This window comes from Castanea sativa, chromosome 5, assembly GCF_040712315.1.
Source record: "Castanea sativa cultivar Marrone di Chiusa Pesio chromosome 5, ASM4071231v1".
Taxonomy (NCBI): Eukaryota; Viridiplantae; Streptophyta; class Magnoliopsida; order Fagales; family Fagaceae; genus Castanea; species Castanea sativa.
In genome coordinates, this window is record NC_134017.1 from 7,582,282 (window position 1) to 7,597,969 (window position 15,688).

A 15,688-nucleotide genomic window follows, 5' to 3' on the forward strand; every position below is an offset into this window, starting at 1 on the left:
CATCCATAGTCATGGAGAAACTTTTAATCTGAGCATGGACATTTTCTTGGAGTTGGCTCGTTGATCGCAATAGAGGCTTCACTAGCCATTCTATGATCTCCTCTGCATCTGCCTCATCAGCATTCCTTCCCAAACAGTTGTAGCTGGATGTTCAAGTCTGTCATGAGAAAAATTTTGGGATTAGAGGACACCCAATGAAGCTGTACCCTGAGCGACAAAGGTAGCATAAATTCACATGAAGCCAAGTGGCAAAGTAGGGAACAAACAAAAGTTGTCTTATTTGCGTGGTGATAAAATCAAATGATAGTAGAAGCTCAAAACTCAACATAATTTTTTCAATGTTTGCCTGACTTCCATCCAAGTTTTAGCTTCTTTGATCTTGTGCATCTACACAAAATGTAAGACATGATTTAAAAGTTCACTCTTGGCATTATCTATTAACTAGTCAAAAGAAATTTAGCTTTGTTAAAGTACTTGACGTAGATACACAAGATCAAAGAAGCTAAAACTTTGGATGGAAGTTAGGCAATAATTAAAATCAAGTTATGTCAAGTTTTGAACTTCTACTACTATTTGAGTTGTATCACCACGCAAATAATACAACTTTTGGATTGATTTTAAGAAGATTGAAAACCAAAAATAGGCTCAATATATGAATCAATTAGTGGTGATCTCAACATAAAATACCTAATTATTATAGTACTGCACTCACTTCAACTTTAAAAACCATTAACATAGGAACTAAACAATAGTAGGTGCCTCTATGAATGTTATACACTAAGGTTCTGTTTGTTTTGGCTTAAAAACATCAGCTTCTTTTCACCATCATCTTATGTAAATCTTTTTAATGCCTCACTTTTTCTAAGAATAGTTGTACTGTTATACAGCTTATTTTTTAACAAAGTAAGACAGTCAAAATGAGCTCATTCAAACAGACTCTTGTATAATTTATTATAAAACAAAGGCCTTAACAACTAATTTATTCACTTATAACAAAAGGAGCTTAGGATTTTGATTATTAAAAATGGGTTATCCTCAAAGTTACACCAGGCTAGAAGGCTATGACAGTACCAACATCAGCTTCACCGTTTAAACATATACCTTGGCTGGCTTCCTTGTGAAGTATTTCACCATCAAGCTTGTAAACAATGAGGTCCTTTAGTCTTTCAGAGAGTTCAGCACAATTCAATGATGTGCAGAAAAATCATTAGTAATTGGTACTTTAATGGGAGAACTAGAACACACATGACACACCCACAAGCTCTTAAGTAATCAGAACCAAATGTGGAAATTTTGTAATAGTTAATTGAGACTTCTTCTGTACCTAGACAGAAGATAGGTACTAAAAACCCAAATAATGCAGTTATGTTAAAAAAAATGTGTTGTACATATAAACCTTCCTCTTTTATTCTCTTCACAAATTCATAAGTTTTAATAGAAAAATTAAAATGCCATAAATTGCATTCTAACTTCATGTGTTTTCTACATGTAGGCCAAAAAGGGCATTGCTTAGCTATGTTAATAGTGGCATAAGTAAAAACAGTTTATTGTTGACAATTTGATAAAGAAACTAACCATGAAAAAAAGCAACTTATTAAATACAAGGAGGAGCAGTTCAATAATTATTGAAGACAGCAAGGTCAACAAGAAAAATCAAATGAAAGTGTCAAATGATGGAAATGTCGAGAGCCTCTGCACCACAAGATGCAGAAGAGTGTGGCGATACATGATCATGAATATCAAATTAAGTGCAGCAGACAACCCAAAGCAATGTTGCCACCAAAGGAAACCTAAGGAATTTCACAACTGTTAGACAAGCAACTCAGCAGAAGACAACAATACAGATTTCTGGATTTTGATGTTTTCCTGTAATAAGAAATTTATCCAAGCTCAACAAGTACATATACTCCAGTACATTAAGCAAAAACTGATAGTCTTGCAATCAAATCTGGGTGCTGAAAACATTCTAATTTGATTCCAGTACAGCGACTATGATATGGGATCCTGCTTGTATGCGCAATTGTAATGAATTTTGTAACAATCAAACATATTTGACAGCTGTGTATTATGGAACTGGCACCCAGTTGAAGCCCTCTCATGCAACCTCTGATGCGGCAAGGGTTGATTTGATGTTATTGGGAAATATATTCAAGAAAAAGTTTGAAACATTAACCATATAATTAAATGAACACCGATTAGTTCTTACCACATAAGGAGATTAAACTGGAGGGCATAAGTCCAGCTTGGAGGACATCCTTGTACTTCATGAGATATTGATCCCCCTTTTTTTTCCCACATATCCATGTATTTGCTAGCCAGCAGCATGACATCCAAATACTAAAATGAGAATTGATCATAATCTAGCACTTTCTTGCAGTAAAATAATCTAAACCTCTATATGTGTTACCTCCAATACAATGACTTCCAATCAAGGCCCTGTCGAGTATCAATCAAAACTGAGAACTTCATATAACCTTTATAATCAATTTGGTTTCCAAGGTTTCAACCCAAATAATGTCATGTTTTAGGTTACAAACTAGTTGAATTCCTTGTTTAGCTGCAATAAGAATGGCATTCAAAAAAGAACATACACTATTTTAGATTTAGACCTTTAACCTCAATGAAAAGAAGCCAAGAGATATTCTAGAAGGTATTAACAGCATCAAAGCTTGTAAGTAATCTTTTTGTTTTATTGGTAAGTTACACATATGGGTGGGTCATGAACCCTCAATCTCACTTGCCACCTTGTTCTTAAAAAGAGGGAAATGCTCATTCGCAACATTGAAGTTTGCAAGAAATCTAACAACTAGAGCATATTATCTTTCCAAAAAAATATATAAAATCAACATTTCATCTAAGAATATTAATTTAGAAGTAAAAAGGTTAAAAATTATAGAAAAAATCACATCACAAACACAAAAACATGATTTTTTAGAAAGACCTTATAGAAGCTAGAGATAACAAACTCCCAATGAGTATTCTGGAAACAATAATTAAAAGCTCATTGAAGATGCCTTTCCAAAAAATCAATTTAAGTATCCCCAAGGCATCTTCCCCTCCACTTCGCTACCCAAATGTAGATTTCTTTTGTTGACACTTCAGTTCAAAAGTGATTGGATGTTAACTTCAACTCTACTTGAATAACTTTAAGTATTTTAAATAATTAAATTTGTTTAAGGAAAAAATTAAAGAAGTTAGGGTACTCAATCGACAAATCAAAAGATCATTCCTTTGAATCAATATAATCCCCCTATTTCAAGGGTGAGCCACAAGAAAATTCAAAGATCCTGAACATCTCAAGCTACACTCGCACAACTTCAAGCTCATAATGCAACATTGGAAAAGGGTTTTTTATTACAAACAGATCTTACCAAGAAAGTCTGTAGGTTGGCCATTCCTGCCAACAGCAAAACCAAAGCCACTCTGACAAGGATCATTTATTGGTTGTGGAGGCAGTTCTTGAGCCTCACCTATCATTTTAGTATAAGGTAGAAGAATTTCATTTATACACATGGAGAAACTTTTAATCTGAGCATGAATGTTTTCTTGGACCTGCTTCTGTTGATAAGTAAGAGAGGCTTTACAAGCCATTTCATTGAACTCCTCTGCTTTTGCCTCATCAGCATGCCTTCCCAAATAGTTAATGATTAAAAAAATGAGATTAAAGGACAACCAATGAAGTAGTACACTAAATGACAAAGGTAGCATAAATTCCCATGAAGCTAAGTTATGTCACATCTACTATTATTTGTCTATTATCACCTTGCAAGTAATTCAACTTTTTCAGTAATTAAGATTTAAGAAGTTTTGAAACTAAAATAGGCACAAAATATATATTTAATAGTGGTGATCTAACTTAAAATTCTTAATCATTATAATACTACATTCACTTCTATCTTTAAATACCATAGAGACAGGAACTAGAAAATAGTTGATGCCTAACCATGAACTTTATATGCTAAGGTTCTGTTTGTTTTAGATTAAAATGTAAATTTAATTTCAACAAACAACTTATGAAAAGTTTTTTGAAGCCTCACTTTTTTTAACTATAGTTGTATTTTTAAACAAGGTAAGTTAGTCAAAATAAGGTCATCCAAACACAATCTCAATGATAATTTACCACTTCTTTCAAGTAAATTTAAAATTAAAAAATAAATAAAAATAAAAATCCTTAACTAATGCATTCACCTATTACAAATAGATATGACACAATATATGACAATTGATAGGGTTGAAACTCAGGGAATAGTCTTTTTTATCATTATTATTATTATTGGTATATTATGCATTCATAAAGTTTTGAATCAAAACCTTACCCTCTATCTCATTATTATGGAAGAGGAAGTCATTTGAGGTAGATCTCATTGTTATGGTAAATTTGCTTTAATTAATTTGACCATAACATCAAATTCCATATAGTTACTACTTCAAACATAAGCATGTATATCAACATAATTGGGTAAGAAATTCATTCAAGAGCCTAATAAAAACCAATCAAATGGTCTACACTACTGATATGGTCCCTATCTTTTCTCATACATACAATATCCTTAGTGAAATTTGACAGTAACAATAGACTCATATAGTTCCTATGCAAAGGTAACAAACAAGATAATTCAGATGACGAAGTCATAGTTACACTGACCTGGTATATATATAGAAACAATTTATTTATATCTGCTTCTAATTGTAATTGTCTTGGATTGCAAGAGTTTTCACAACCTGTGAATATTTTTTGCAAAAGAGCAAAAGGGTCATACAAAAGCACGAAAAAGAAGAAGAAGAAGAAGAAGAAGATAAGAAAGTCAATCATAGATTTGGTTCAAAGTCAATCTATGATTGACTAATATTGTTATCAAAACCCAACTCAATTCAAAGTCAATCATAGATTTGGTTCAATTGAGTAGAGTTTGTTGGTTCCAAAATGAGAAACCCATTTTTAAAATAGGGAACAGTATTTTCAGTAAAACTATTATGTCATAAACCAAGGCTAAAGTTATGTCATATTTGTGAAATAAAAACCAAATGACTATCACATTTAGCTATGAATTAAATTGTATATTAAAAGTAGTTGACTACAACAATAACATGAAAGAAACAATATTCAAGACATATAACTTGAAGCAATACCTTTTGGCTAGATAACAATGCCTCACTTACTAAGGCAGACTCTTAGCTTTTCCAGTAAATTCATCTTTATCATTGTAGTCACATAAATCCAATCTTTTATTTCATCCGCAAATCTAAAATAAGCATGCCTCCAAGTCCTATTAAAGAAGAGAGCTCCACAAATTGCCCAAAAGCCAGTTGCAAATCCAACTCCCATACCAATGTAGAAGCTGGAGTTTTTAGAATCATCTTCAACACTGCCAATTGGTGATTTATTCAAAGATTGTTCCTCAATTGTGCAGCTATTTGGAAGAGGATCACCACATAACTGAGGATTTCCAATGTACCTAAGGGCTTCAAATGATTGAAGTTGGGTGCTTGAAGGAATTCTACCCGGGAGGTTGTTGTATGACAAGTCCAAGAGACTAAGAAATGTCATATTAGACATGCTTGGAGGAATTTCACCCGATAAATGATTTCGTGAGAGATCAACCGACTCTAACTCTTTCATACTCCCAATTTTTTTTGGTATCTTTCCCATCAAATGATTTCGAGAAAAATTCAAAAAACGCAATTTAAAGAGATCAGAAATCTCCGCAGGGATTGATCCGGATAAGTTGTTACTTGAAAGGTCTATGAGCCTAACTAATAGAAGGTTCTCTTTGTATTCCATTTCGTTCCCTTTGGGAACCAGCTGAACATTCTCAACATAGGGTGCAAACAGATCCAAATATAAATAATACATAGAAGAAGATGAAATAACATTGGAATCATGTAATGCCATGGCGCTAATATTTTTCAAGCAGTTTGGTATGGATCCAGATAGGCTATTATTGGCAAGATCTAATATTATAAGAGAAGAAATTTGGCATATGTGTTGAGGTATATTACCCTTGAACTCACTCGATCTTAGACGGAGAACTAAAAGATTTCTCATTTCTCCAATCCATAGTGGTATGATGGACAAATGATTATCACCCATATCCATAAGCATCAGATTTGAGCATTTTTTCATCAATGAAGGAATATCTCCATAGATGCTATTGTTTTGCAAACGAAATGATTAGAGGTTAACCAAAGCCCCCATGGAGTAGGGAATTCTAACTACTAGATTATTGCTCCCTACATTTAAATGGATCAAAGACGGCCAATACTTCCAACAGTGAGAAAGTTCTCCTGATAAGAGATTGTTTGATGCATCTAAAACCTCTAATTTATTCTTTCTAATTTTCTTTTGGCATAAGAAAGTAGAAATGGGTCCATAAAATGAGTTGTTAGCTATATTGAGCATTTTGACAGTAGAAGTCAGAAAAATGTCTGATACATTACTTTCTATGTGGTTGTTAGAGAGATTGATAAATGTAATGTTTGCAGTCCAATTCCAGAACCAACCCGGAGCTTTGCTGGAAATTCCTGACATGGACATTTCTAACATACTGAGGGATCTTTGTGATTGTAGCCATGAAGGAAAATTAGGACCTATCTTAATTGAGCTAATGTAGGCATAGCCAAGCTGGAAGGGGGGAACCCAATTGGAATTGACATTAAAGAACAAAGGTGCTTCAGACATATAGAGATACTTTAATTTTGAGAGTTTTCTGAAATGCCCTTCATCTACGGTACCGGTTAAAGAATTTTCTCCGACAGACAACGCCTCTAACTTAGAGAGAAGCCCAAGACTCTTTGGAATGGTGCCATTGAACTGATTTTGGTCGAGCATTAATGTTCTCATACGAGATAAATTCCCAATGGAAGAAGGTATAGGACCATTTAAAGAATTAACTCCGAGATCAAGATGTTCTAATTTCTCTAAATTGAAAATGCTAGGCGGTATATTGGCTTTCAAAGCATTGTTGAACAGGTAAAGCTCTAAGAGGCTTGTACTGAGATTAGAGAACCAATTAGGTATCTCATGATTGAAATGATTTCCAGAAAGATGAAGGAGTCGAAGAGACGTGAAATTGACAAATCCAAGAGATGGATTCAGGCTATCAAGCTGACAATATTCCAAGTATAGCTGCGAAAGAGATGGGAACTTACTCATTATTTGAAGCCAATCAACTTCTCTGTGAAGGTCAGCAAAGTTCAGGTCAAGGTATTGAATGGCAGAGAGACCAGACATCCAACGAAGGTTATCTACATAGAGGTCATAATTATTTCCAAGTGACAGATAGCGAAGGCTTGAAAGGTTCCCAAGCTGATGAGGAATGAGTCCACTGAAGTTAGCGCCTGAGAGATTAAGATGTGTGAGACTGTACATTGAACCAAGGAAAGATGGGATTGGAGTACAATTAAAGTCATTGTAACTCAAATCCAAGTAATTCAAATGTTCTAATTGGAGCAACGAACCACTAATCTCACCGCCTAACCTCGGATAATTGAGGTGGAGCTCAGTGACTCGGCCAGTTTTCTTGTCACAGAAAACTCGGTCCCAAATACAGCAATCTTTATGGTCAGACCAGGATGAGAGGACGTGGTCTTGATCAGTGAGACCACGTTTGAGAGTTAGAAGGGCTTGGTTGTCTTTTTCATTGCAAGAGACACTTGAGATGGACTCGGCTTTGAAGAAGAAGAAGCTTAAACTGAAGGTAGTGAAAAGGAACCATACTAAGAAAAGCACATGATGAAGAGTTGCAAAAGAGGCGGCCATGGTAACGAAGGAAGGGATGTTTGAAGGAAGAAAAGCTGAAATATGAGTAGTGGAGGTGATGTAATTGAATGTTACTGCAGCTCGTGATAATATATAGGGATTCTTCATTATTATTATATTATTTTAAACAAGACTTTGACTTGTTGACTTAAGCCAAATGCCAAACACCAATTACCAATACTCTTGTTTGTTTCATGATTAGGTAAGGTTCATTAGTTTCTTACCTAATCATGTGTGGCCAGTGCAAGTTGATGTTTTGGTTCCCTCCTAAGTTTATATATTAGTGTTGTAGTCTGGTGTAAATGCACGAGGATAACCAAAAAATTTAGAAGAAATTCAAATTATTTATGGTATTAATTTATATTTTTTTTTATCTTTACATTTTTAAAAATTTTGTAATGATTTTTCATTATATATATAATTTAATTTATTTTAGACTTCTAAATATTTTACTTGTCACAAAAATAAAAATAAAATTTTTCAAAAGAGGCGGCCATATATATAGTGATTTTATAAACCCTTTCTCATTTTTCTTATTATTATATTATTTTAATAAAGACCTTGATTTGTTGATTTGTGCTTTTATATTATTTTAAGCCAAACCCACAAGGATCAACACTAATCACTCAGGTGATGAGATGTACAGTCCGTTTGGGAAGAAATTTTTTTTTTTTTTTTTTTTTTTTGAGAATTTGGGAAGAAATTTATTTAATTTTGTAGTTTTTTTTTTACTATTTATGGGTCTCTATGTATAATTGGTACTATTTATAGGTCTCATCGTATTATTCAACTAGCTTTTAACTTTTTATTTTTTACATTTTTAGTAAAAAAAATTTCAATTTCAACTAAATAAATTGTTCTTAAACGAACCTGTAGTATTAGATTCATTTCAGAACCATCTTTCACGTAATAATGTAGAGATTTTACATTAAGGACAAAACTTAGGTATAGTACCTTAGGTCCTGTTCCTTAGGCTCCTCTCTTAAGATTTAGTCATGTGACCACTTAATTAAAAAATACAATTTCATTCCATAAGAAAAAATCCACATGGCAGAATCTTAACAGGGGAACCTAAGGAATAGCACTTAAATACTATACCTAAGTCTTGCCCTTCCATTAATATCTTGCCCTTCCATTAATATCATAATCATCTAGAATGTGAATTATTGAATTTTTGTTTTTATTGTGTGACTTGGTGACCATTAATCTATTATGCAATATTTTCCACCATGTGACATAATTTTCATGTAGGGCCAAAAATTCATGTTGAGGAAATTGTTTTTGGAACTTAAGGCTCATTATTGAATACAATGTCAAGTCATGTGTATGTGCTCTTAATGACAAGATTAAATTAGTGATAGTATATGCTTTTAGCCAAACCCCTAGAGATCATTGCGCAGCACACACAAGTGAAGAGATGTAGTGTTAGGTTCATTTGACAATCATCTTTCATGTAACCACATAGAGATTTTTCAATAATATCAAAATCACTAAGCATTTGTCTTATTGACATCTTTTTGTTTTTTAGTTGGGTGACTTGTTGACCATTAATCTTTTATGCAATATTTTTCCACGATGGCCTATGATATGACGGTGGAATTAACATTTCATTCAAAATTTTCACGCTAAAGGTTGGCTTTTGGTGAAGAATTTCCATTACAGTGTTGTTGATACAATAATTAAGCAATGTTAAATTATTGATGGTCTCAAAAGTTTAATTTATTAAAATATGAAATTTTTAATTATTTAGCAACACAATTCTAACAAGCAATGAGCCTTGTCGAAATATTAGAAAATGAGAGTATATCAAAAACACAAATTCAAAATTTTGAAAATAAGATAATTTCGGAAATATGGTATGATAGTACATAACATTTTTAATATTAATTTAATAAAATGCAATTGGATATCAATGGAGTGTCATTTCTCCCTAGAAGAAAGTGCAGTTACCCTTTTAATTTTAATGAAGGCTTTTGACTGGATGACTTCAACCAAATGCCAAAGACCAATCCTCATGTTTCACGAAATTGCGTAGGAATTGTAGTTCAAGACTTTGATTTGTTGACTACTTTTTTTTTTTTTTTTTTTTTTGTGTTCAGTGACTTGGGGCTCAATTGGTAGTAGTATTTAAGTATTGTTATTTAGTTTTCAGTATTAAAATATGAAAATTTTAATTATTTAGCAACACAATTCTAACAAGCAATGAGCCTTGACGGAATATTAGAAAATGAGGGTATATCAGAAACACAAATTCAAAATTTTGAAAATAATATAATTTTAGAAATATGGTATGATAGTACATAACATTTTTAATATTAATTTAATAAAATGCAATTGGATATCAATGGAGTGTCATTTCTCCCTAGAAGAAAGTGCAGTTACCCTTTTAATTTTAATGAAGACTTTTGACTTGATGACTTCAACCAAATGCCAAAGACCAATCCTCATGTTTCACGAAATTGCGTAGGAATTGTAGTTCAAGACTTTGATTTGTTGACTACTTTTTGTTTTCTTTTTTGCGTTCAGTGACTTAGGGCTCAATTAGTAGTAGTGTTTAAGTATTGTTATTCAGTTTTCAGTATTGTAAAAATACGTGTTTAAGTGTTATAAAAATAGGTGTCACTACCAATGGACATCTCACAGTTTACCTGTAAGTTGTTTACCAATGAACACTAAAAACTGTTATTTAAAAGTCACTACCAAAAATACCCTTAATTGCTTCTTCTTCTTTTTTTGGTTCAGTGACTTTTATTTGCCAATGGACATCTCACAGTTTACCTGTAAGGAATTTTTTTTAAAATAATTAAAAAATACTCCAATAATAATTAAGCCTGTAAGGTGTTTGATAAAATTGTTTGACGAAAGGCTTTTTCCCATGAGCATAGTGTATATATATAGCTTTGTTCTAACCTTCCGCACGTTTAGCAAAAGAGTAGTGCCCATGGTTGATTAAAATCTCATGTATGTGCTTTCCAATTCTTCATTTATGCAAGTGTTACTGTTTAGTGGCCTTACTAACATGATTGCACCCTTAAATAAAGACATGATTGCAGTATAATTACCATTTCAAGGTAGATACAGTGGAACCCCATGTGTTCAATAACCAACCTTAACATTCCCATGTATGTGATTCCATGGAATCTAGCATTACGCAAATGAAACGCCACCTAATTGGTAAGTGGTGATGGGTTGAGCATAACCAACTAACCAAGTCATCCAAAGAACAAATGGTTTCAAATGATCTATTGTAGGTAGCTTTTTTTCTATATCACTTTTTATGACGTATAAGATGTATACAAAGACTTACTATTTAATGGAATCTACACTTTATAAATGTAATAATATATAAAACACATTAAATTAATACAATGCAATTATCTCCTCTCAAATCTACATTTATATATCTAAAGTTAAAACATTGCATTTATTATTACTATGCTCTTATTGCAATTTGCCACATGCCACTTTTTCTAATAAATTAATCAAAGTGGAATAAGACCCATAGTATTACAATTGGTAGAGCATAAAATTGAATATTCATAGTGAAACAAAGGACTATTAGTTTTTATATAAACCACAGATTTTCTTTATTAGTATCAATGTTATCAACTTTTTGACTTGTTTCTAAAAATTTAAAAAAAAAAAAAAAAACTTTTTGACTTCTTTTGCCTTAACCCCCACTCCAATCCTGGGGTGGGAGGTGAGTTGTTAACCACTACACATTTTCTACCATGTGGCATAATTTCCATGTAAAATCATATGTCAAATGTCCAACTTCTAGATGCTGTGTTCTTTTTATTATATTTTTTCAAAAACAATCATTGATGAGCCAAATAAAGTTGGCTCCCACTAGTAATATTGAAAACTTTGTCTGCCTAATAGTTGATTCCTTTTTTCACCTTCTTTTGCCTTGAACTTTTATTTATTTAACTTGAACTAAAGGAAGTGGAGGAAGATTTAAAGAAAACTTATTATTGTTATATAATGATAATTTTTCTGCTAGTGATATCATTGCAACGAAGGAATGGTGACTCCACACAAACTAGCAAACGGAATAATGGTTAAATGGGCACCATTTTAAAAGATGGTCACCACCACGCACCCTTAGCATGAAGGCCACTCCATAAATATAAGTGCTTGTGGGGTATTTTTTCAAAATATGGGATCATTATTCCCTACATTCTCTTCTTCCAGTTGAGTTCATATTCGATACAATAATTAAGCAATATACTTGTGAGGTCAAGAATACACATTCAGAAATTCATGTGGAGGATATTTGTCCAGAACCTAAGGTTCATGATGGTGAAAAATCTTATGTGTATGCATGTGTGCTCTTAATGGCATAATTCTTTTAGTGATAGTAAACCAAACCTTGCTAGATCAATATATGCCAAAGACAAGTGATGAGATGTGCTAGGTTTATTGGACGAAATAAAAGTTCCATGTTCCACTTTTATCCTTCGTTTATTGCAAATTACTACACGCCACGTTTTCTAATAAAGTAATCAAAGTGGAAAGAAATAAGACCCATAGTATATTACATTTGTGGTGCATAAAATTGAATACTCATAGTGGAACAAAGGACTATCATTTCACTTAACGATCATTTTTCACATAAACCACATAGATTTTCTTCATCAATATCAATGTTATCGACTTTCTAGCTTCTTTTTCTTTAACCCCCACCCCATCCTGGGGTGAGAGGTGACTTTTCAACCATTACACATTTTCTACCGTGTGACATAATTTTCATGTAAGACCATATGTCAAATATCCAACTTCTAGATGCCGTGTTCTTTCTATTATATTTTTTAAACAATAATCATTAATGAGCCAAATAAAGTTGAATCCCACTAGTAATGTTGAAAACTTTGTCTGCGTAATAGTTGATTTTTTTTTTTTCACCTTCTTTTGCCTTGAAATTTTATTTATTTACACTAACCTAAACTAAAGGAAGTGGAGGTAGATTTACTTGATATTGTTGTAATTGTGAAACAAAATATTATTGTGGTTATTGTTGATATCCATTTTAATGACACATTTTGTATAAGCCCGATTCAACCAAGCCCGACTTCCTTGTGAGCTCAATTAATGTATTATATTATATTCTATTATATTTTTTTAAGAATAGCCCAATCCCATACGATTTATTGGGGAAATTGAGGAAGTGTGGCTACCAAGTGGGTAAGGGATAATAGTAGCACCTCAGGTTCATGGACGAGGTCTTATACCCAAAATTTCCACCCCAAAAGAGTTTTTATGCTCTGGCTATTTGTAACCCAAAGTTTCTGCCCTAAACCATTTTTCCTTTAAAATATAGTTGACTGTTATTCGCCAACTCCAGCTGCTAGCCCTTACTTAGGTGAGTATTCCAATAATCTAAAATGGCTGACAAAAGGCAGCCAATTAGAGCAAACCCCATTTATTTCCCAAATCATGTTAAATGCATGCAAGCTATTCCTTAAACAAAAGCAACCTAAGCCAAGACATCAAATTAGTATCACGTTGGATAAAAGTCTCTACTACTACTAAAAAACCAGTCATTAGAAACACCCCAAACTCAATACAAGACTCTCTCTTCAGCTTAAATGAACGAACCACATTTTACCCACGTAGCTAAAACTTTATAGCAAAAACTCATTCAATCAACCAACATTCTCACAATTCCGAAGCTTAGGAATGGAAATATGGGTACAGGAGAACCTTCCCTCTCTTCTTCACAACCTCTTTCAATTTCCTTTTCTCGCTGGTTATGGGTCAAAGTTTCAGACCTGTTGTGTTTCTATGCATTTTTCAGCATTTTTGTTATTAGCTATTTGATTTCTCTCTTGTTAAAGCACCATTAGTCTTTGTTTATTATACATTTGAAATTTCGAGCTTGATTCTCCACAAATAATCACTTTTAAAGAACTAAAGGGAAGATTTAGGTCATTCTCGCATTTTTTGCCCTTGTCGCAAAAACGTCCCCGACAATTATATAATGATAATTTTTCTAGATGTTGATGATATCAATACAACGAAGAATAGTTGACTCCACACAAACTGGTAAAGGAAAAAATGGTTAAATCTTAAATGGCCAACCGTTCAAAAGATAGTCCAAGCAAAGTGACAATAAAAATGAGTGTACACCTCATAAACATGAAAGGACACATTCAATGGTCAAATTTAAGACTGGTTTCCTTTTTGGATAAGCTTGGGATTGGTTTTGGAATTGATGGGTGGTTGATTTGGGTTCAAATTTTGTGATCTATGTGTCACATTGGCTGTGAAATGTTATCCACTTTGGGGTTTTGATCAGTGTTGGATCTTGTGGCAGTTGTTGGGAGACTCTAGGATTGGTTCTGGGAATGATTGGGGTTTGATTTATATCCAAATTGTGTGATTTATGTGTAATAGCAGTTGTGATTAGATGGTGGGGATCAAATTTTTGTGTTAGAATTATTTGACTATGAAATTTTAGCCATTTTTGGGGTTTTGATCAATGTAGGATGTCGAGGCAGCTGTAGGAGAGTTTAGGATTGGTTTTGGAAATGATGGGTGGTTGATTTGGGTTCAGAATGTGTGAACCGTGTGGATTAGTCGTAGTAATTTAGGTGGTGGGGATCAAATTGGCTGTGTTAGGCTTATTTGACTATGAAACGTTATCCAGTTTAAGGTTTTGATCAATTTAGGATCTTGTGGCAGTTGGTAGGAGGCTTTAATTGGACATGATGGGGGTTGTTTTAGCTCCAAATGATGAGAATCATATTGGTTGTGTTAGTTAATATTAGGCAATGTTTGTGACGAAAACTCAACCAAGAGTTAAGTTTATGGACCTATGATATGTTTGCTATTTTGGGCTTTGATTAATGTAGGATTTTATGGGACTTATTAGATTTTAGGTTTGGTTTTGCAAATGATGGGCTGTTGATTTAAATCCCAATGTGTGATCTATATTCATTAGTAGTAATTAAATGGTGGTCCCAATGTGTGATCCATGTTCACTAGTAGTTTTTTTTTTTTTTTTTTTTTTTTTTTTTTTTTTTTTTTTTAAGAGTTTCAAACTTGTGGCGTCCACTCCTGATGATAACTCTTTATCATCAGACCAAAACACCAATCAGTTTTTTGTGTAGGCGAAGATTGAACCCCAGATCTCTTATACAACCATAAAAAATTTTACTAGTTGAGCTAACTGGAACTCATAGTATGAGTAGTTATTAAATTGCTGTGTTAGGGATTATATAATGAAAATTGATAGGGTTGGAATCTAAGCATCGACTCCTTTTTATTAATATTGGTGAGATAAACAGCCAACAAGTTCTGAATTCAAGACCATACTACAAAAAAAAAAAAAAAAAAAAAGTGGGCTCCTAAAAACATGGCTATAAGTCAATTCGGTCTATAACGGCATTTTCTATAGCCACATTTTTAGCCATTGCCTAAAACCTATAACTATAGGTCTGATAGGTCCATAGGTATTATTTCAGCCGCGTTTCTAAGCCGCAACTATAGGGTATACATTAGCCATGTTTATTAAACATGGCTCTAGATCCTCAGCCCACAACCACATTTTGAAAATGCAGCTATAGGGTTTTTATTTATTTGTTTGAATTGTTTATAGCCACGTTTTTAAAACGCGACTATAGATCCTCGGCCTACAGCCTCATTTTGAAAACGCGGCTATATAATTTTTTAATATGTTTTACAAACGCGACTATAAAATCATCAACCTTTCAATATTTACCCTTTCAAAGAAGGCATTCCATTGTTTATTTTCACCCAAAAAAAAAAAAAAAAAAAAAAAAAACTACTACTCAAAATACTTAAACTCACTCTTCAACAACAATAACAGGTTTATCACAATCAACTTGCAATACTAGTAGAGAATCAAATTATTTTCCGTTTACAGAATTACCAATACAGCAAGTCACATATTCTAGTGGTCTATTT

The 15,688-nt window shown here is 33.0% G+C and overlaps 1 long non-coding RNA gene and 1 pseudogene across 2 annotated transcripts; both read right to left on the reverse strand.

The window, feature by feature from the left end:
- Positions 1-66: 66 nt before the first annotated feature.
- On the reverse strand, positions 67-4,701 carry LOC142633751 (uncharacterized). Of its 2 annotated transcripts, none has more exons than XR_012843957.1 (3): positions 4,646-4,701; positions 2,207-2,436; positions 67-157 (listed from the first exon to the last, which is right to left on the reverse strand). It is a non-coding gene; the product is annotated as an uncharacterized LOC142633751 (long non-coding RNA). The 2 variants fall into 2 exon arrangements; XR_012843956.1 differs by having other exon boundaries at positions 78-2,106.
- A 451-nt stretch (positions 4,702-5,152) lies between these two features.
- Positions 5,153-7,759, reverse strand: LOC142633341 (receptor-like protein EIX1; annotated as a pseudogene).
- Positions 7,760-15,688: the final 7,929 nt, after the last annotated feature.